This window comes from Squalius cephalus, assembly GCF_949319135.1.
Source record: "Squalius cephalus genome assembly, chromosome: 22".
Taxonomy (NCBI): Eukaryota; Metazoa; Chordata; class Actinopteri; order Cypriniformes; family Leuciscidae; genus Squalius; species Squalius cephalus.
Genome location: NC_137143.1, coordinates 12,000,544 through 12,023,957, shown reverse-complemented (window position 1 = coordinate 12,023,957; position 23,414 = coordinate 12,000,544). Strand labels below are relative to the sequence as shown.

The following is a 23,414-nucleotide window of genomic DNA, read 5'->3' as shown; positions in this document are numbered from 1 at the left end:
TGTGTCAGAACTTCGCAGCTTCTTAGGCGTATGCAATTACTCACGACAATTCATAGAGAACTACTCAGACATTGCACGTCCACACGTTGCACGACATGAGCCTTGTCACGGCATATACCACCCACCAGTATCTTGAAGAGTTGCATCGCCATCTAAGAACCGCCTTTGCCTTTACGCAACAACAACTACAGAAAAGTGCAGAAGGTCGCAAAGCCTATTACGACCAGAAGGCCTCTCACCAAGAATTCAACATCGGAGACAAAGTATGGTACTACAGTTTTGTGCAGTCACAACAATCGGGTCCCCATCGCCTGTCAAAGAAGTTCCTGCCTCACTGGACAGGACCCCATGAAATCGTGGACAAGCTCTCACCTGTCGCATACCGAATCAAGATGAGCCAAAAGCGCAATGAGCCAGTCCTACGTTGGGTCCACCGAAACCAGATAAAAGGGCACTTGGGCTCCAACAGACAAGAAAAGGGGGAAACCAAAAGTGACTGACACAGATCAATTACACCACACACTACACCCCATTTAATGAAACACTCAATTGTCTTCATAAACACCTTACTCAGAGTTGTTCAAATGATATGCACCCACTCTTTTGAGATTGCCCCACTAACAAGAAGTAATTACTAGAAGTCATTACTAATGCTCACTTTCTTTATTCCCTTCCTTCTCTTCCACTCTCCACTCCTCTCACCTAAACAATCTTAAACCTACAAAAACTTGGTATAGGGCCTGACGATAGGATTGACTCACTACGTCCACTGTGCAAAAACGTGGATTGCAGAGTCCCGTGAGCTACCCGTCATGGCACTCTCGCAACCGATGTAGAACAAGACTCAATGCGAGCGAGCAGAACCAGATCCCGATCTGAGAACTCGACCAATTTAATTGAGATTACGTCTCTACCCGTGCGTCGCACAACCAAAACTAGGGTAATCAAGAAAAGCCACCATCATCATCATAATTGTTAACCTGTCGCGCCATAGGCCCACAATATTCTGAAAAGCGAAATCTTGCACCAGAACTCAGCTAAGTGATGGAGTGTTGTGTTGTGTTTGTATGTGTGGTTGTCTCTCTCTCTCTGCCTATTTTATGCAGCGCTCGCCGATGTCCTCAGCTGGAACATCACCGACCGAAAGGGGGAATATGTAGGATTATCCTTGAACAGTCTATTTCATATGAACCCAACACCACATTCCACAGTTCGGAACGATTCCCCAGTGAACCATTAGTAAGTCATAAAACACAGTCATGGTGCCGAGATGGCTAAAGGAGATGTCACCCCCCTTCCCCTTGTTGTGCGTGTCTAATCTCAAACCAGCGATGCCAGGACAGCAGGAAAAGATTCCTTTGTTCCCCAAACTTACGACCAAATGGCCAAGAAACCCTGTGGTGACCCCAATGCATAAATCCACAGCCTTATCAGGAAACGAAGGATGCTAAAGCATTCTTATGGCCCAGAATCACCAGAAACCCTCAACCAGGGGACACCCCCCTTTCTGCAGTTGTAAATTCCAGAGACTTTTGTCTCCAAAACCAATAGACTGAAATTAACCCACTTGTGGTTTAATACAAACAACGGTCTCAAAATTGCTTTCAATAAGCTGAATTGATCACCAGTATTTACCTCACATATATCTTAAGTATCACGTATATTTTATGTAACCTGTGGAGTTCTTTCTGTGTGTTTGACTTTCATTACAGCCTATTTGTAAGGTTTTCTACCTCAGTTATAGGAACTAATCACCAGAAGTTGCCTCATACATGTGTATTCTCTGTATTATGTATGCTGTATATTACTGAAGTTAATTTTGTGTGTTAAACACTTATCACAGCGAAATCCTTATTTAGTTCCACCTCAACTATGGGAAGTATATGTATTTTGGTACCTACTTGATGGGTAAATGATTTCTAGAATTTTGATATAAAGTAGATGTGTGTAGGATGCACCATATTTAAACTATTAAGTTTACTTATTAAAGCGTTTAACTAAACTCTCAGGAGTTTGGGCACACGTGATCACGTGGACTTTACGCTAATTACATGCAAGAACCGGAGAACGGGGCGTAGGTCCCGCCCAAGACAATATCTGATTGGCTGTCGCACTAGGAAGGACGGGTCAGATGGAGACGCTTATAACCCAATGACAAGCACCTATGCGTTGCTTTTTGCCTTGCTTTTTGCCTGCCTTGTGCCTCGCTTTTGCAGTGACTTTTGCTCTTGCTGACCTTTCCATCGTCCAGCGTGTATGCTTACATACTCTTCAAACCACCAAGAGCTCACTCAAAACTCATCAACTCTTCCGTAAGATCCTTCGTTGAACTTCGTCAAAGAAACCCCTCTCAGAGTCGCTCCAGACTCAGAGGAAACTCCGTTGCATAGCAACCCGCAATCCAGGAAATCCCGCGAACGAAGCGCCACCGGGCAAAGCCAACCAACCACTCACCATCGAGTGCTGTCCCTCAGAACGCATCATCGACCGACTGCCAGCCAATCAGCGCCGAAGAGATTCCCTCTCCAGCAACTTCGTCACAGGGAACGCACGCGCTCAGGAGTATCTAAACGCAAGTACACAATATCTCCTAATTCTGGCTGAACTGGTGCAAATCTTATTAAGAAAACGAACTAAGATTAAAGTGCTAGTAGGTTGATTCTCTCAGGTTGCGGTCAAGAAATAGTGTCTAACGCTAGACATTTGGGACTCCATTCACCCTCCGTTAATAACATCACTCTCTGTCACTGTTTGAATGAATGTTTGTGTGTTTTCGTGTTAGTTTAGCTTGTGTGTATTAGAGTAGTTCAATAAAGTCTTGGTTGATTTTACATACAAGCGTCTTGTGCTGTGTGCTTACAAGTTACTGCCTTAAACTGTAGATGTTGCTACCTTGCTCATATTAATCAGTTATCATAACTTTATGATATTATTACCGTAGGCCACGGAATAATATTCTGTCCAGAATTGATAAAATACCCTAATCTCAACTTATCGGTGGACGAATAGTTGATAAAGTGTTAAATATTAATTCTGAATAATTTGCATAATAATTCGGTTCTTATTCCCTGTAATTCAATCCCCTTTGAGTTATATTGATCTTAATTCCCTTATTAATCTTACACGCTCTACCCGCGATTGGTTGTTCAGTGTCGACGTCACTCTTTTATGTGAGTTGACAGAGAAAGTTGATGAGCTGCATCATGGTAATATCAAGCCTGATAGCATCGGTTTGGTTTTGTCAACTCAAAACTAATCCTGTAATCCCGAGTTTGTTCAGCTACCTTCATGGTACAGGCCCTGGGGAAGAAGCTCATTGTAGTCCCTACGAGTCATTTCTTGTAGTCCTTAAACAGCAAGTTCTTTAAAAGAAAATATCTCTCTTTGCTTTGAACTTTGAGCGTTGTAACTTTGCAGATGTTGTTTTTGATCAAACAGCAACATTACACACTAACTAAAGTTAAAAAAGTGAAATCATAATAGGAAATACAAAATAGGAAAAATCAACATAGGAAATACAAAAAACTTGAATTGATTGAATAACATTTTTATTGATGTTCAACAAATAAAAAAACAGATATAATACAAAAGAGCAAATGATAAAGCTTGGGTTTCTGAATATTCGATCCCTTACTTCAAAAGCACTTGATATGATTACAGACTATAATCTAGATGTGCTGTGTTTGACAGAAACCTGGCTAAAACCAACAAATTGCATTACTTTAAATGAGTGCACCCCACAAGATTACGGTTATAAACATGAACCTCATCTGAAAGGCAAAGGGGGAGGTGTTGCTGTATTTTATAGTAATATTTTCAAAATTACTAAGAAGTCTAGTTTCAAATATAATTCTTTTGAAGTGTTTTTGAAGTGTGCTTAATATAACAATATATAGGGCCCTATCTTGCACCCAGCGCAATTGACTTTGTACTCCGACGCATGTATCATTCCTATTTTGCACCGCGCACAGCGGACTTTTCCCTCCACAGACGCACGTCTGTAAATTAGGAAATGAATTTGCGCTCCCGGGGGCGGTTCAGCGCAAAGAGGAGGCGTGTTCTGGCGCAAACGTTCCCTGCTGCTATTTTGCAGGTTTAGAAAACAAATCCACTGACCAGCAAAAACCTGGTCTAAAGTCAGTGGCACGTTGCGTATGTTATTCATATGCTATTTTATGGGCGCATGCTTGGCCATAATCAATGTAGCGTGGGCACAACGCGCATGCACTTTGCTTATCTCATCTACACACAGACGCAGCAGTTCTCATTTTTAGAAAACCATACATTATTACAAGCAACAATATTAACACACGAGGGAAATCATTGTTGTGTCCATGAAGATGTGAAAAAATAGGCATAAATCTAGCTTACACATTTACCCAAATTATTATACGCCTGTTTAACCGAAGCTAATTTGGGTGGGTTTCTCCCATCCCCATACAATGTCACTTCGCTGTCTGTTATGGCCCTGACGAGAACGTCGGTCTCCTCGACTGTGAACCGCTCCTGGCATGTTCCTGGCAAATCCGCCGTTATAATAGCAATCCGCCATGGGACAAGCGCGCCTGCTCTTAAAGGGAATGTGAGATGTCGCTCTGATTGGTTTATTTCACGTTACGCCCAAACCACACCTATGAATAATGAATCTACTTCAGACCAACCCATTTTAGATTTGCGTCGGGCGCAAGAGTCATTTATCCCGCCGGTATAATAACAACAGCGCCCACGACCCGCCCACAAAGTTACTTGCATTTTCGCGCTTGATACTTGCGTTTCAGATCGTTAAAATAGGGCCCATAGTGTAAATGATAAATCACGTTTGAGATTTGTGCTGGCTACTGTATACAGGCCACCATACAGACTTTATCAAATAATTTGCTGACTTTCTATCAGACTTAGTACTGGCTGCAGATAAAGTCCTAATTGTTGGTGATTTTAATATACATGTAGATAACGAAAAAGATGCATTGGGATAGGCATTTAAAGACATTCTTAACTCTACTGGAGTTTGACAACATGTGTCAGGACCTACTCATTGTCGTAATCATACTCTAGATCTAATATTATAACATGGAATCAATGTTGATGCAGTTGAAATTCTGCAGCAGAGCGATGACATCTCAGATCATTATCTAGTCTCATGTAAACTTCATTTAGCCAAGGCTGCAAAGCTGACTCCATGTTACAAATATGTTAGACCTATCACTTCTGCCACAAAAGATTTCTTTATTAGGGGTTCAAGCACGAAGTGCTGAAACCCTATTGTAATTGTACTGATTTTTATTATTATTAGGGGTTCAAGCACGAAGTGCTGAAACCCTATTGTAATTGTACTGATTTTTATTATTATTATTTTTCTTCTGCCGTAAAACGCATCGTGCAGCCCAAACCGTAAGTGCTAGAGACTTGAAACTTTGCCAGATGGTAGTACAAAAATCGAGGAGAGGTTATCAAAATATGACCCCGATTGGCCCATAGGTGGCGCTACAGTGCAAAAAACAAAAAAAAATCATATTTTTGCTTAAATCTCATTAACCGTTTGTCACAGACTCAAGTGTCTTATATCATTGGAATCCTTGGGTCAAGCCGAACAAAAAAGGCCTCAAGGATTTCATTTCCGGTATGCAAATTTTCCGCCATTTTGAATTATGTCCAAAACCTACTTTTGCGAACTAGTCCCTGGTTTTGTGTCCGATCGGAACCAAACCAGTGCAGAAATGTTCTCTTGAGTCAGAATATCAATAATTATCGAAAAAAAGTTGAAATTTCGATTGACGGTCGCTAAGGGGCGCCAAAATGTTTGAAGAAGGCGGAGCCTATTTTACTAAAATGGCTATAACTCCAGAAGTAAATGAGGTATATTCACCAAACTCGGTACACCTGTGTAAGAGGTCAATCTGAGGTCATAGTAAAAAGATTGCGGCGATTGGCCACATGGTGGCGCTATAACATGAAAAAAACATAAATCAGGCTGTAACCACCTGACCGTTAGTCCGATTGACTTGAAAATTGGTATGCAGTGTCTTGGTCCAAGCTGTCATGTATATCTATGAGGACATTGGTGTATCTAAAAAAACATGGCCGCCATCGGCCAATGAAGTTTGAGCACCTATTAGACAAGGTTAACGGAGGCCGATCGGAACAAAACTCGGTGGGCATGTTCGACTCATGGCCCTAGAGGTCTGTAACAATTTTGAAAGAAATCGGCCACTAGTTGGCGCTAACAAGTTTTATGGCTCTGTAATCACGTGGTGTTACACTTATCATCACAAAATGCATATCATTTGATAGACCTGCTCATGCTGAACAACTTTGCCTCTAGAACCATTGCTGTCAATCAAACAGTTTATTAATTATTCACGAATATGTTAAAAACCTACTTTTGCGAACTAGTCCCTGGTTTTTTGCCCGATCGGAACCAAACGAGTCTAGGACAATTCTCTGGACTCTTTAGATCAATAATTATCAAAAAAAGTTGAACTTTTGCATTTTTCGCATGGGTATAATTGGGTCATAAAGAAAATGGGCGTGGCAAAATGCAAACAAAAGCCTATAAATCCTAAACAAAAACTCAGAACATCACGAAAATTGGTGAGCATATGTGCCATAACATTCTAAATAAGCATGCAAAATTGTATGTAGATCGGATGATAGTTGGCGCTATAACTGTTAAAAAGCAATGGTAAATTGCCTGTATTGGCTGTAAATGGACTTTTCAATCTATTATTTCAGTGGTTAAAAGCTTTCTAAATAAATCTTAATGTCTTGAATGCTTAAATGCCTTAAAGGCCTTAAATGCTTGAACCCCGATAAATGCTGCTTGCAGCTTTAATTATTATTATTATTATTATTATTTTCCCCTAAAACGCATCGTGCAGACCAAACCGTAAGAGCTGGAACCTTGAAACTTGGCCAAATGGTAGTCCTCAATTTGGGGAGAACCTATCAAAGTATGACCCCGATTGGCCCATAGGTGGCGCTATAGCAACCAAAAGCGCGAAACTGCTCATAACTACTAGACCGTATGACGTAGACTCAAGTGTGTTATATCATTGGAAAGCTGGACGCCTGACGAACAAAACGTATATCTCCGATTTCATTTCCGCCATGATAGATTTTCCGCCATTTTGAATTTTGTCAAAAACATACTTTTGCGAACTAGTCCTAGGTTTTTCGCCCGATCGGAACCAAACCAGTGCAGAAATGTTCTCTAGAGTCTGTTTATCAAAAACTATCGAAAAAAAGTTGAAATTTCGACTCACGGACGGTAAGGGGCGCCAAAACGTACGTTGTGGGAGGGGCCTATTTTACTAAAATGGCTATAACTCCAGAAATAAATGAGGTATCTTCACCAATCTTGGTACACATGTGTAAGAGGTCAATCTGAGGTCACAGTAAAAAACCGCGGCAATTGGCCACATGGTGGCGCTATAACATGAAAAAAACATAAAACAGGCTATAACCACCTGACCATTAGTCCGATTGACTTGAAAATTGGCATGCAGTGTCTTGGTCCAAGGTGCCATGTATGTGTATGAGGACATTGGCGTATCTCGAAAAACATGGCCGCCATCGGCCAATGAAGTTTGAGCACCTATTAGACAAGGTTAACGGAGGCCGATCGGAACGAAACTCGATGGGCATGTTCGACTCAAGGCCATAGAGGTCTGTAAGAATTTTGAAAGAAATCGGCCACTAGTTGGCGCTAACGAGTTTTACAGCTCTGTAATCACGTGGTGTTACAAATATCCACACAATATGCATATCATTTGATAGATCTCCTCATCCTGAACAACTTTGCCTCAAGGACCATTGCTGTCAATCAAACCGTTCATTAAATATTCGCAAACATGTTAAAAACCTACTTTTGCGAACTAGTCCTAGGTTTTTCGCACGATTGGAACCAGACCAGTCTAGGACAATTCTCTGGACTCTCTAGATCAAAAACTATCAAAAAAAAGTTGAACTTTTGCATTTGGATGGCTGTAATAGGGTCATTTATAAAATGGGCGTAGCAAAATACACTAAAAAGCCTATAAATCCTAAATGAAAACTCAGAACCTCACAAAAATTGGTGAGCATATGTGACATAACATCATTAACAAGCATGCCAAATTTTATGGAGATCGGACTATAGGTGGCGCTATAACTGTTAAAAAGCTTTAAAACCATATATTTCCTATGGTACATTGCCTGTATTGGCTGTAAATGGTCTTTTCCATCTATTATGTCAGTGGTTACATGCTTGCTAAATAAAACCTGATAACTTTTGATGCTTTTGTGCTTAAAAACCCTTAAAGGCCTTAATAGCTTGAACCCCGATAAATGCTGCTTGCAGCTTTAATTAATAATATTCCTGATCAGTTTCATCATCTCAGCATCCCAGATAGCTTACACTGTAAAGAGGTTGCTGTAAATTTTACAGTTACTTACTGGCAGCTGGATGCCAGTAATTTACTGTAAAATGTTTACAGTATTATGACTGTATTTTCACTTACAGTACTGTATACTGTATCATTTACTGTACTTGCATTTACAGTATTATTACCGTATTTTCATTTACAGTATTAGTATTGAGTTTTTTATTTTTTTCAATTTTCTTTATTTTAATTTTTTTTTTTTAAATGTATGTTTACCCCACCCCCCAAAAAATCACAATAACTCACAAACATTTGTCCTTATAATATTCTTTTTAATCGTTGAACATTTTGTTTTAGAAGTACAAATTACAAATCTTGACCTTTAGGATCCACTAGCTGAAGAAAAAAAAGGCAACATCTCCAAAGTCCATAGAATTAATCTCCTGGGGACCATTTGTATCTGTAGCATGGCAAAAACATACACACACTGAAAAGCAAAACAGGCCTTAAAACAATAAAATACAGTCAAAGTCAGTTTGTGTTGTTACATTTCAGTAATTTTGCCAGTCAAAGTTGACAAGCTCTCTGATGAGAAACACTGAGGGTTTCAGGCTGATGCTTTTCTTTGGACCTTTCCAGATTTCCATCTGATCTGTGCCTTTGGTGTTTGGTGCCATCAGGGTTGATTCTCAGAATGAACCTGCAAGCACAAGCAGGGAAAAATATATTATTTTTTCAGACCGGTGTTGGCAGAATTTTCCCTAACTCTCAAACTTGATGCTGCATGTACTTTGACATTAATAAAAGCACTACATCTGATTCTGAATCCACCTACAGTAGTGGTGCGGGAAAAAATCAATTCTGTTCAGTATCGCGATATTTTGCACACGCATTTATATTGATACAGTAGCGCAAAGTATTGCAATATTTAATAATAAAATGATCTGTTTTACTTTCAGGTTATAGGGCTGTGACAGTGGCAGTTTTTTACCACTGCGGTGGTAATGGACCAACTACCTGCGGTGGTTGGGGGGTTGTTTTGAAAATTGAAATAAAAAAATGTGGTGTTTATTCGAGCAAAAAAGTCTTTTGAGCAATTCCGTCAAAGAAGCAACACAAAGCCTGTAAAGCATTGAAATAAATATCAGTAAATATTAGAAACTTAAATAATAGAAATTTAATAAAAAAATAAAAAATAAAAATAAAAATAAAACTTTCGTTTAATACTTCCACACAAAGACGCGTGATTCCACATGAAGCCATACCGCTCTGCGCTTTGAGAGGTATGTGGGACACGAGGAGGAAAGAGACCATCGATCTATTTTCTGATATCTTCACGTTTTCTACTTGTTGTAAAAGGTATGAAAAGTGAATTTAATCTTCCACAAGGGCAAGACATTTAAGCTATGTTTGAAATTGCGCTGGCAGTGAGAGCGAAACTAAAAATCACCCGCGCGTGTGAAATGCGCATTACAAATAAACATGACGCGCCTTACATGTCTAATAACAAGCACAAACTGTGTTGAAATGAATCTGACGTGCAAGTAAAAATGTAGGCTATCTGTCCTACAACGTTTTTCTACTTTACCACAGTAAAGAATGTGAATATAATAGGCCTAATTAAAAGCGAACCAAGCTTTTAACGTTTAAATCGAGACGTGAAGATTTTGGGGGGAAAATAAGAGATTACATGCAGGGATGAGTCACGATTTTTAAATATTCGATTAGTTTATTTAATTATAGAATTATAGAATATCGAATAGGTTGTGTAATTATTCTCTAAAATAAAATCTCCATGTTTTTGGTGCTAATGCGGTGGTTCATATAATTACGTTCTGTAATAAGGTCCTGTGTCCAGGGCCGGGTTTCCCGATAACGATGTATCTTAGCTCTTAAGAGCGCTTTCTACGTGCAAAGTTACGAACACTCGCAGCAATTCCACGAGGGTTTCCCAAAAATGCACTTAACATGAACGCGCGAGAACGCGCTCTACGTGCTACTTAAGAGTCGCTGTCCATTCGCGAAGTGCTGAAATATAACCTTATATGGAATCGTATTCTGAACGTTTAACCTAATAATTGTCATCTGTTGTGGATTAGCAATCAAGACAAGTATATATATAAAGCACCTACAGGCGGAGGCACTGACACAATTGCTGAACACGAAAAGATACCTTTCAAAAAGATGAAATTAATGTCCTTTTAGAGGAGATAGAGCGAAACAAATATGTAATTTTTAACAGATTTAAAGGATTTCTTTTATATATTTATTTATTCATTCATTTAATTTTGATTAAAATTATTAGATTAAATTATTTCTATTTTTTTCTGACCTTTTTAATTATTTAATTTATACATTAATTTAACCAACAACAAAAAAGAGTAATAAAGTGTACAATAAAGTACAATCAAAACCTTATATTATAATCACATACATTTGAATAAAGTTAAAGGTATAATCTGCCGGTTGTCCTGCAGGTGTCCTCATAAATCTGTCTTCTTACGATGCACTTGCGGATGTACGATTACTCCAGAGCACTCGTAGATCTACGAAGATTTTCAAGTGCTACTTAAGCTACGATGCTTTTGGGAAACAGACCGTAATATTAAGATCAGTCGTACGATCGTTTTTACGATCAACTTAGGCTTACGATGCTTTTGGGAAACGCAGCCCTGAATGTTCAAGGACAAAGTTTTTGCACTACCCTCCTAAGTTGCACTTCAGTAAATGTGCAGAAGATGTTCACAGATTTAATGTGACATTTGAAGTGAGTTGAGCAGTCTTATTTTCCTCATTTTTTGTAATGTCTTTGAATAATATGGGGGACATGAATCGCAATATATCGCAGAATCGAATCGCAATACTTGCTGTATCGCAATATGTTAAGAATCGCAATAATATTGAATTGTGGCCCAAATATCGCAATACTATCGAATCATCAAATTTTTGCCAATTCCCACCCCTAACCTACAGGGATGGTATTACCTCATAATCCATTACATTAAAATCATTAAAGCTTCATTCTTTTTCAATAGATTCCTGTAGCTTAGATTTCCAGGGAATGGATAACTTAAATTAAACTTAAATACAATGTAAGTTGCTTTGGATAAAAGTGTCTTCCAAATGCATGCATGTAAATGTAATGTAATGTAATGTAAAAATATATATATATATATTTTGGTTTACCTAATTCTGCATTCGACAAAATAGACAGCTAATGCTGAAGAGTCGTCTGTTAGCTGTTCTAACTGGATGATGATTCTGCCCTTCATTGTCAGCATCCATGTTTTTGCTTAGAGAACAGACTCTCCTGAAACAGACAAAGTCACAGCAGACTTTTAGTGTTATAGTTTACAGAAAAAACTAAAATACAATAACAGAACTTATTACTAACAACAATAACATGTGGGGTGAAGATGAGGTAAGATATGATGTTGTATGGTGTTTATAGTTTTTAATCAATTAAACAACATTAAAAATATTAGTTAGCAAAACTTTGCTATTTTGATTATGGTATATTGCTAACCCTTTCCTCCTCCTCCTCCTCCTCCTCCTCTTCCAACGTCAACCCGTTCTGTGTATTAGTGGAGAGCGTCAGCAGTGATGTACGGTCCGGAGGGAATGGCTGATGCAAATTCAAAATAAAGAACAGAAACAGGAATGATTGTTTAAAAGCACTTTAACTCTGCTGCCTGGTAAACCACTGGTTTCTCCCCTTCCGTTGGTTTCATCGGCAGTTATATTATGTTTGCCTGCTTAACTAACGCATACTTCAGCTAATTTAGTTGATGTCATCTTACTCACCTCTAGATGTTATCACCGTTATGAAGGCAATCACAAAAAAAGACTCCAAAATACACCTCCGACATTGCAGACGACATAATTCAGACCACAAACTTGAAAATGAAACAAAAGATGAAATTAACTAATGGTGTTGGATAAAGGGTTAGTTTACTCAAAATTGTAAATTGTCACCATTTACTCACCCTCAACTTGTTCATAACTTCTATTTTTTATTTAATGGGCTGTATACAAAATAAGATATTTTAAAGAACATGAGCAACCAAAGAGTTACTGGTCCCCATTGACATCCAAAGTATTTTTTCTATTATAGAAGTCCATGGGAACCAGCAACTATTTACCAACATTCTTCAAAATATCTTATTTTATGTTCAGACTAAAGAACTTCATGCAGGTTTAGAACGCCTTGTGGGCGAGTAAATGATGACATAATTTTCTGTTTAATTTCGCCCGAAAACGGGCGAAAACTTGAACATTTCGAATTGTTTAATTTTTTTGCTTCATCGGATGGGGGTGAAACTTGGTGACTTTTGTTTTATTACCTATATGAACACACAAACAAATCAAGGAGATGATTCTGATATGTTAAAGGGTCGTAAAAAAAAAAGTCACACTTAGCTTCCTCCCGCCCGAAAACGGGCGACATAGGAAATGAATGGGAAATACGAAAAAATAGGAAAACTCAGAGAAACTTTTGGTGGTACAAGCTACAGATCAGCCACTGTGCTGAAAAAAAGTGTACAGCAATGAAGGGGTGACACTCTAGAACATCAAGAGTGCAAATAAGACACCCTCCCCCCCACACACACACACCCACACACACAAACACACACACACACACAGAGAGAAATGAACTGGTAAGACTGAAACAGCCAATTTTGCCCCAAACTATATAAAAATTATATAATCATAATAACTCCAAAACTATAGCAAGGAGAGTCAAAAGGTAGGTATCGTTTGAAAGAACTCTTTTTAAATTTTTTGAAAATATAAATTACATTACATTTGGACATTGTCCTGCCAAGAAACAGCGGATAAAAGACAATATATATATATATATAATTTTTATTATGATTTTGCATATCTTTCTTATTTGTCATGGAATAACTCAGGAAGGAAATAAGGTAGGAGGAAAATCAAAAGTTACAGCATTTGGAAAAGAGATAGCCTTTTTGTACAGTCTTTGACACCCCCTCATGGGCAATATTTTCTCCATGAAGAATATCTTGTCATAAAAGCAATAGATTATGTTAATTTTGGGCTCATTTTAATTGTAATAATATGCTGTAAAAAATGAAGTGCCATTTTCAATTATCTGAGAATGTTTCATGAGCTGTATGATGTTTTTGACACATTGCAGTACATTATTTTATAGATTATGAAAAAAAGGAAATTCTATTTATCAGCAAATAACTCAGCAATACTTAAGAGTTTTTCAAAGTGGATACATTCACTGTAAAGTTCAGACTCTAAGCTTTCAAATGACATCAACTTTGTGTTAATCAAGGCAAGATTTTTTTAAAATATGGTAAAGAATATTTTCGCAGCTAGGTGGCGCCTGCCGGCGGTACACTTGGTTTTAGAGGGATTACTCAGCACTCGTTAGGAGTTAATAAATGTAATTATATGCATTAAAAAGCTGATCCTAAGCTTTAAAATGATATATAATTTGTGTTGTTCCATTCAGTGGTTGCTTAGTAATAAAAAACATTCTTTCCGAATGGGAATAAATAAAATAAATAAATAAAAAAGCTATAGGCCGCCTATAGGCGGTTATAGGACATGACACAAATTAATACATTTTGAAGCCACTAGATGGCGCTCTTCTCAGTTGAAATTTTTTTTTTTTTTAGGCCTGCACTCTATTTTGATGTGAAATGTTGCATTTATTGAAAAATAAAATAAAATAAATAAAATAAAAATATATATATTAATTCTAATGGAAAAAATAGCTCATAAAAATTATATAATTAATGCAAAGTATCATAAAAAATTCTAAAAATTCTAAATAATAATCAGAAAACATTATAGAACAAAAATATATTTGATTGGTTATCCTGGGAAAAAGTAAAGTAAAGTTTTAAGGCTTCGCCCGTTTTCGGGCGGGAGGAAGCTAAGTGTGACTATTATACGAAGAAGCCCAGAGGGTTAAGGTGTACTGTCCCTTTAACTTAGTTTTACTTTTACGCAGTATTTACATTGTACATCTGCCAAAAAGTTGTGAAAGAGGAGACAGAACATACCAAAGTTATTATGCTTCTCTGTTTAATAAGTTTACTTCGGCTAATTTAGGTGAAGTTAACCATAACGTTACTTACCAGTTGATGTTATCACTATTATTAATAATGACGGCAATGAAAAGGCTCCAACACACTCCATCGTTGCAGATTGCAGATGGCATTATCCAGATCACAAACCTGAAAATAAATCAAAGCATATACGTGAAAATATTGTTTAAAAACCGCACTTAAACAAGGGTTTCGTCTATCTCACTTTACCTCAGTATTTCACGTTAGTTCGCTGTTAGTTCGGTTAACCGACGACTCCGCCCGCCTGATGAGCTAACTTGCGTTAAAGAGGCAGAGGAACACACAAACATTATTGTTTATCGTTTTAACTAAAGAATATTTCGGCTTATATAGGTGAACTTAACTTACTCACCAGTTAATATTATCACCGTGACAGCGACCCGGCCGACAGTCAGGAAAAAAGGCAGTAATAAGGCACCAAAACCATTCTGACGGACAGTCAGAGAAAAAAAGGCACTAAAACCATTCAGACGAAAACAAAACGATAAGTCATGTTAGTTTGCTGTTAACATAAGTAAAAACATTTGAAAATGTTTGTTTTACATAAAATAGAAATAATATTCTAATCTTTTTGGTGAGTTACATGATCTTTTGTCCGTGCATTACCTGCCACTTCACCCCTCAAAAAAACACTTGAAAAGAAATCTCTCTTGCCATTGGTCAGTTTTTCGCGGGCAAGTTCACTACTGTAAATTGATTTACAGTAGGGAAGAAATACAGTAGTGACCCTGTATTTTCCCATAATCCTTTGCTGTTTACAGTAACATACTGTATACATATTTTACAGTATCGTACTGTACATATTACAGTAAAATACTGTTCAAATTACAGAAATCCGTTACAGTGTAGAAGAACTCGATATTGCGACAGAAACATTTAACTGCCTCTTTTCCAGAACTTAAGACCCAGTTGCACCGTTGCGCTTAACCCTCTGGGGTCTGAGGTGTTTTTGGGGTCCTTGAGATGTTTTGACATGCCCTGACATTTGTGCTTTTTTCAGTTGCTTATAAACATATTAATGGCAAAGGTGTAATTACATTCTATTTAGCACAAACACGGCTACCATAATATGTGAGCGACATGTGTGTACATGTTTGTATTTTTGAGAGAATAATGTTTATGCATGGTTATTGAAAAAACAAAAAAATAAAGTTTCTGAAATAGGGCCACAAAACACATACTAAATATGTGTCCACAAGACTTTTGAATAATGGGTGTTGTCGCTTAGTTTTTTCTTCAAAATGATCTGAAAATCATCCTGCCTAATCATTCACATAAAACAATACATTGATTTAAACTTTGTAAGACACGTTTTGTTTGGAAAGGCAATATGCGTGTGGGCGTGATTCACAGCTGAGAAGACAATGACCCGCATAATGAGCCGCATAATGATAAGTGATAAGGTGTATCACTGAGAGGGTACCACAAGTAAAGAATGTGAGGACTTATTTTGTGTGCATCAAATTGCATAATATCCCTGGTAAACATTTCTAGTAACTATGCAGTTAATTCTCATACTGTATTTTCAGAATGTTTTGGAATATATCCTCTCCCCAAATGTGTCACTAATAAAAAACTATAATAAATAATTTAATGAGAAGGTTTATATTGACCTATTAAGATGTTGCTTAAATCTACCTTGTAAATATATATGTTTTGCTATTGTATTAAACAGTTTTCACATATAAATCAACAACAATTACAATTTTAACTATATTTCAAGTGTAATCTTTCTTTTTAAAAAGTATACATCGATTTTATCATACATATTTCAAAGTTAAGGATTCATTAGTTTGAATATTGGAACAAACACTATAATAACATCTTAGTTGATAATTCAATATACCTACTTTATTTTTAACAAAACTTCACATACTATTTATTTAACATATGAGCAGAAATATTTGCATATAATGTTAATTTGCAGTTTAATACGTTGCTTATACAAAGACATTTTATTTCAACTTATTTCAGTCAATTTTTACTCATCTCTGTATAGCAATATAGTTTGGTAAAAGCTAAACTAGTAAATGTGTTAATGTAAAAATAACATGTTTACTAATGTAAGTGCAAGTGTGCGCTGTTGTTTACAGCTGTAGTAAACATCTGTGCCCTTCATTCATTCACACTGCATTCTTTTGCAATTTACCGGCACTATTGCATATCGCGATTAGAACAAAGCTCTTAAGAATAAAAAACATACTATTCACAGTCCTCTGAATAGCTGGATCCGTTGTTCCTCGATGTGAAACTAAATTATTCCTAAGGATTATTCCACACATCGAAGCAAGACGACATAAAGTGCACGAGTCTGATTAAACTCGCGGTGTGTTTTATCCAGTTGATATGGGTGTTGACACGTTTGCATGGATTGCCTTAGATCATTTGCGTTTGAATAGCACGCGCTCTCTGTGGGCGGGGTCATATTAAAATTTAATGAGCTACAATGAGCTGAGATGAGAACGGCTGACATCGCTCTTTTCATACAGATTATATAAACGGAGTATATTTGTTTTTTATATATTTGTTAATTTAAAAGAAGATAATTAAAGCTTCATGCCTGTGTGACTGTATGCCTGTTTGACTGAGTATTCGCTGAGTTACAGTTCATTTTCGGACGCGTTTCAGATTGGACTTCACTGACAGAGAGAAGGCAGAACTCACATCATATTTATTTTTCTTTATTTGGCAAAAAGCACAACACTTTGTTTTTAGTGTGAGTAGACACAAAAATAATAGACACTGAACAGGATCGAATGATGTATAACACTTGTATGTAAGATATTTTTGAGTCTCTTTTGCACTGATAAGAAAAAAGTGATTGCCGACCCCAGGGGGTTAAAGAAGATTAAAGAAAATAGTCCAACACCGTGGTACAACGAGCACACTCAGGCCCTTAAGAGAGCAGCCAGAAAAATGGAGCGCAACTGGAAGAAAACAAAACTAGAGGTATTTCGCATTTCATGGAAGGAGAGCTCGATTGCATACAGAGAGGCCTTAAAAGCTGCTAGATCTGCTTGTTTTTCAACCCTATTAGAAGAAAATAAACAAAACCCTAGGTATTTATTTGAAACAGTGGCTAAACTAATGAAAAATAAAGCTTCAAGCCCAGAAGTTTCCAATCAGCACAGCAGTAATGACTTTATGAACTTCTTCACTTATAAGATAATATATCAGGGAGAATAATATCAGGGAGAAAATTATAACTATGCAACCATCTACTACAGTATCGCATCAGGGAGTGGATTGTAGTCTCCCTAAGGAAAAATTTGATTTGATTCATTCATTGCTATAGAAGAGGAAGAATTCTCTAAACTCGTTAAATCATCTAAATCGACAACATGTATGTTATACCCTATACCAACTAAGCTACTGAAAGAGATGCTTCCAGAGGTCATAGATCCCTTCTTAATATCATTAATTCATCTTTGTCATTAGGATACATACCAAAAACTTTTAAGCTGGCTATGATTAAACCGCTTGTTAAAAAACGCAACTTGACCTGGGTGTGCTTTTTGATACCAATCTTTAATTTGAAAGTCACGTGTGTAGTATCTGTAAAACCGAATTTTTCCATCTTAAAAATATATCTAAATTACGTCATATGCTCTCATTGACAAATGCGGAACAATTAGTTTATGCGTTCATGACAGCAAGGCTAGATTATTGTAATGCTCTTATGGGTGGTTGCCCTGCATGCTTAATAAACAAATTACAGCTGGTCCAAAACGCAGCAGCTCGAGTTCTTACCAGAACCAGGAAGTATGACCATATTAGCCCAGTTCTGTCAAAACTGCATTGGCTCCCTATTAAACATCGCATCAGTTTTCAAATATTGCTGATTACTTACAAAGCACTAAATGGTTTAGCTCCGCAGTACTTGAGCGAACTCTTAACGCATTATAGTCCTTCACATCTATTGCGATCTCAAAATTCCAGCCAGTTGATAATACCTAGAATATCAAAATCGACTGCTGGCAGAAGATCCTTTTCCTATTTAGCACCAAAACTTTGGAACAGTCTTCCTAACATTGTCCGGGAAGCATTCCGCCGGATCCAGGCCGTATCCAGATCTGATGAAGGACCCGACGCGACGACAACGCAGTCCTGAAGTGTCAACTAGTCTCTCCCCTGTGAAGGCCTCCCTCCCTTCCCTTTACCTCTCTACAAATAAAGCGCTGTCGGGATAATTCCGGTTTGCGTGGCTACGCGGAAGCGATAAAAATTCTGTATTACATATTTTAAGGCCAGACAAGTAGTTTGTTGAGGGTTGGTTTATAGGGAATGACTACACGCCTGCACAATGCATGCCTGCACAGATATATTCAAATGCGCATACCTATAGACTGAACTCGTAATACGCATGTGCACGCCATCAGCGTTCTCACAGGTTCACGTTTTTTTAAGTTTGCGCAGAAAGAACTTAAGAGTTTTCTGTTAAAACGGTGTCGTGTTAGCGGCCCCTAAGTTAATAACTAATGAGCGTTGCGACAGAAGTGAATCAATCAAAACTAACTTTAGCTAGACAATAACTTCATTCTAGGGCTGCTATAAAGCCAAAACAATCTCTGTTACTTTAATTTCCTATTATCACTGTAAAGCTGCTTTGGAACAATCTACATTGTTAAAAGTGCTATATAAATGAAGATGACTTGACTTGACTTGACTAGAAGAGCAAGTTCCTTTTTGAAGAAAATTTTACTGTAGATAGTTTGCAGTTTCATCAGCAGGAGTCAGCTTCAACACTCTCAAGGAGTTCATAGGCTGTTCTGCTGTACATTCACATTTCACGGCAATTATACTTTTTAAGGTCACGACTCCGTCATTACTTCAGGGTTGAATGACTCTGATTGGCTAGGAAATAGATAAACTTTCCTCAAATGGACTGATAGACAGAAGCATATCTTCATCGATCACACGGATGACACCCAGACCCAGGTTTTAGGCAGAGAGTGACCCTCCAAGGTCACAGAACTGTGTTTTAGGCGCCAGCATGTTGAGGAAAACAAGTCAGTCAATCTCCCAAGGGTCCACCTCACCTATACAGGACATGTAACAAAGAATACTAGTGCACATAAACAGCTTCTTCAAGGTTGGAGTTGGTCAAGCTCTTGCTCTAAACAGGAAACTTTCCCAAAACATACTGATAGCACGTTCTTTCTTTCAGTAAGCGGTGCAGATAATATTTGTCATTATTCTCTAGTGTTTGAAGATGAAGTAAATGCTTTAACTAAGAAATTGTTCATGTAAGCTTAAAGCTAGGGTAGGTAATCCTGTTCAGAAACACTTTTTTTATACTGGGTGAAATGGTCCTTCCATCCTGAGAGTAGTCAATACATTATGTGTTCAGAAAAAGGAATGAAAAAAATCAGACCTCTGTAGCAGCTGCAGGAGAGTAAAAACTCTGACCAATCACTGCCATTCGGTGCGAATGTAAAGAACCAATCAGATGCCTTCATGTCTCGTGCCCGAGCCCCACTGCGCGCGCTGCCCTGCGTGCACTCATCACATGTCACCGTTCCCGGAAACATTCAGCTCACTACAACCGAGTAAGCAGGAGTTTGCGGCACAATGGAAGAGAAAATGCAGCAAAATCTACCAATGCCAGCTTTGCTGGTAACTGCTCGCCCTGATAAAAAGCCTAAAAAAAGAAAATCGGAGGCAGAAAAGGCTGCAACGAAACAGGCACTGGATAAAGCCAGAGGACAAACTCGCGTCAACATTGCAGCATTTGAACGGTGGAGACAACTGAGGGAGCTGAAAAGCGATGCCGAGGTTGCGTTCTTTCTGCTGAACAGGTAATTATTTGTTTTGCTTCGGGGGGATTTGTTATTTCCATGATATATGTTACGTTAGGCAACGTAGCTACTTTTGTAGCTAGTATTAGCCCAATGCTAACATTAGCTTCTCTGTCGGTGTAAGCCAGTTGCGTTACAGGTCTGCTTATCTGACTTTTAGGACATGACATTTTGAACATATTGCACAGCCATAGTCGCAAGTGTCTGCATTATAATTGTGATAAAATTACGTTAATATATTGCTTATAAACGGGACAACTGTGGTGATGTGGCATAACTGTTATGTGTTTTGTTAGCTACGAGAAGAAATGTTCGTTACTGTGTGAAATGGAAACAAAGTTGTGTTGTCATTCATTGTGTGTCTTTGAGATGCAGTAATTATTGTCAGATGTGTAATTGTGATATTCTTCCTAAAGGTAAATCATTGCCAAAGGAGTAGATCACCACAGCAGACGACGCCTCATGCAAAGCCTGACCTGTCAGTCATCCCTGGACACTCCTTTTCTTATTTATATATATATATATATATATATATATATATATATATATATATATATATATATATATATATATATTTCTTATTTATTATATGTAAATACAGATTGTTTATGACAATCAAAAGCAGCGAAAGTACATATACTTGTGTAAAAAAGTATTTCTCTTAGGTCTCTCTTGTTCGTTTTTTTTTTTTAAATAAAACAAAAAGTGTTATACCACATTCATTGTCATTATTCATTTAGCATGTAAGGAGGTAAGAAAAGTAATAGCTTGTTTATGCTGAAATGGTAAAGGGAAGGCATTTATCATTTCAAAATATTTATTCCAACATGACAAAAATACTCGGCTTTCCTGTGACCTGCAGCTGACTCCGACTGTGGATGCGCGTTCATGTTTGTGGGGGCGTAGCTTTGGACAGAGTACTGACGGGAGGGGGTGGAGCTTAGAAGAGGTGCAGCTTTCAAATCTTGCTAGCTCTCCAACATTACCTACTATAGCTTTAAGGCTGAAGTGTCTCAAAGAGATTGAGTAAATATGTTTCTATGTAGGGAGCTCTTAAAGCCTTATCAGTCACACCTATTTTTGGTAAGGTCTGAAGAATTTGAGCAGTTTTACACCACAGTATGTTAAAAGTAGTATAATGCATTTTATAGTAACATACTATACTGTATAGTATGTATATATACATAGCATATATATATATATATATATATATATATATATATATATATATATAAACCTGGCAAGACACAGCTGATTGCAATCTCGTCTCTCTCAACCTGTCCACCACCTTCTCAACGGTAGTGCCGAGACAGGGACAACAAGGAGGACAGCTTTATATTTTAGGAATCAAGACGAAATATTTTAGGAATCAAGACTCCTTGATCTCTGTCAAATTAAGCCAGAGATGTCTCTCCATTGCCAACATCTGAGGCTATATGCAGTTCAGAGACTGCCTCAGTACTGCCATAGTGTGATGAGCTCCACCAGTCTACCCAGCTGCTGCATATGCTCTGCCCACCAACCTCGATGTCATCTTACATGGTTTAGAAGTCAAAACGGGAGCATTCAGTGATAAGGATATCCCCGGGAAAAGGTAATTCACTAAATTCCTTTCCATCCGAGGCATCCACCCATAACCCTGCTCCCTCAGACCCCCGACATTTGAATAACTCAAAGTCGAATGGACCACGTGGGCAGAGTATGGATGTCTCCACGCACCTGACACCTCAGTGTGCAGGCCTGGGAGAAAGGGAATGTCTGGCTGTGGCATGAGTCATAAGTTTCACTAGCTCATCGTATTCCACGGTTTGCTGCGTCGAGCAGGAAACATCTATTAAATACATCAGTTTCTACTGACAATACTTCTATTATATCAGAGTCATAGATGAGCAACAAGTCCTCGCTTACCATGAAAGAAACCGCTGAGTGGGCTTTCACTTGTGGCACAAAGATGATGGAGCCGGCGGGAGAGGTGAGGGAAACTCTCTCATGCTCCTCTACCAGATCCGTCTGAGATTCCCACAATCGTAGCCTGTGCGCTGCCTCAGCAAGTGCGGAGCTAGAGCCCTGGGGCTCAGCAGCTTGACTTTCTTCTCTCTTAAAGAGAGTCTGTCGGGAGCGGATTAATGCATCCATACCCCTTGAGGGCTGATTGTGGATGCTCCGCTTCCAGACAATTACACAGCTCATGACCATCCCCAGGCAGTAAGAAACATGGGTACAGAGAAACACAGCATCTGAATTGTCTACACACCATTATTCTGCTCACCTTCTATCCTTTCTTCACACACTGTGGCTTCCTGAATACAAAGATGCTGATGATGTGTTCTCATGCACCCTCCTTATATGCTGGGGCACACCTTTCGGCATCTGTGCCGAGCATCACCTTTGCACTGTGTTGGCCATTGTATGGCGTCTTTGTACATAGCGTCAGCAGCTGACGCAGCATAGAAGTTCCCTTGAAAAGGAACAGGGATATATACTGTGGAGTTAGTATGTGTTTTTTTAAAAAGAATTTAATACTTTTGATAGCAAAGATGCATCAAGTTGTCAAAAGTGATAATAAAGACAATTGTAATGTTATACATTATTCATATTTCAAATTTCTTCTGAACTTTACTAAGAGTTCGGAAAAAATCACGGTTTCTACAAAATTTTGAATGTAACATCTGCATCCGCCATCCATTCAATCAACCGCCAGAGGGAGCCATCTCCTGAGTCCTGAGCACTGCTGGTTCTTCTTGCATCACTTCCTGTTCCTACCTGTTATAAACCATGTTGTGTGTGCATCATGTTGCAAGAAGTATTGCCAGTTTACCCTGTCTTTGCCAAGCGTTTCTGATACCTTGTTTGTTTGCCTCGTTAATGTTTCTCTGCCTGTTCTTGACCACAGTTTTTGGATTATGGACTTGGATTAGTTTGCTGTTTGGACTGCCGCTACTGTTACCGACCCTGTGTACGTTTGTTGACCATGCTTCCTGTCTTGGATCATACTTTGTTGGTGTTACTGTGCTTAATAAAACACCACATATGGATTCAACTACTCTACTGAGTCAGTCATTTTTACTATTAAGCAGCACAGCTGTTTTCAACTTTGATAATAATAATGTTAATGATAATATTTCCACCAACTGATATTACATTTT

The 23,414-nt window shown here is 38.1% G+C and overlaps 1 protein-coding gene and 2 long non-coding RNA genes across 4 annotated transcripts in view; 1 reads left to right on the top strand and 2 right to left on the bottom strand.

Annotated features, from left to right (window-relative positions):
* Positions 1 to 23,414, top strand: part of LOC307150354 (calcium/calmodulin-dependent protein kinase type IV) — a 265,657-nt gene that overhangs the window by 120,930 nt on the left and 121,313 nt on the right. The gene's annotated exons all lie outside the window — the stretch shown is intronic.
* Positions 8,681 to 11,985, bottom strand: LOC307150371. Its single transcript, XR_013819708.1, has 3 exons — positions 11,887 to 11,985; positions 11,547 to 11,670; positions 8,681 to 9,060 (listed from the first exon to the last, which is right to left on the bottom strand). It is a non-coding gene; the product is annotated as an uncharacterized lncRNA (long non-coding RNA).
* Positions 14,395 to 14,915, bottom strand: LOC307150369. 2 transcript variants are annotated; one of them, XR_013819706.1, is made up of 3 exons: positions 14,823 to 14,915; positions 14,660 to 14,722; positions 14,395 to 14,578 (listed from the first exon to the last, which is right to left on the bottom strand). It is a non-coding gene; the product is annotated as an uncharacterized lncRNA (long non-coding RNA). The 2 variants fall into 2 exon arrangements; XR_013819707.1 differs by having other exon boundaries at positions 14,396 to 14,578; positions 14,660 to 14,726.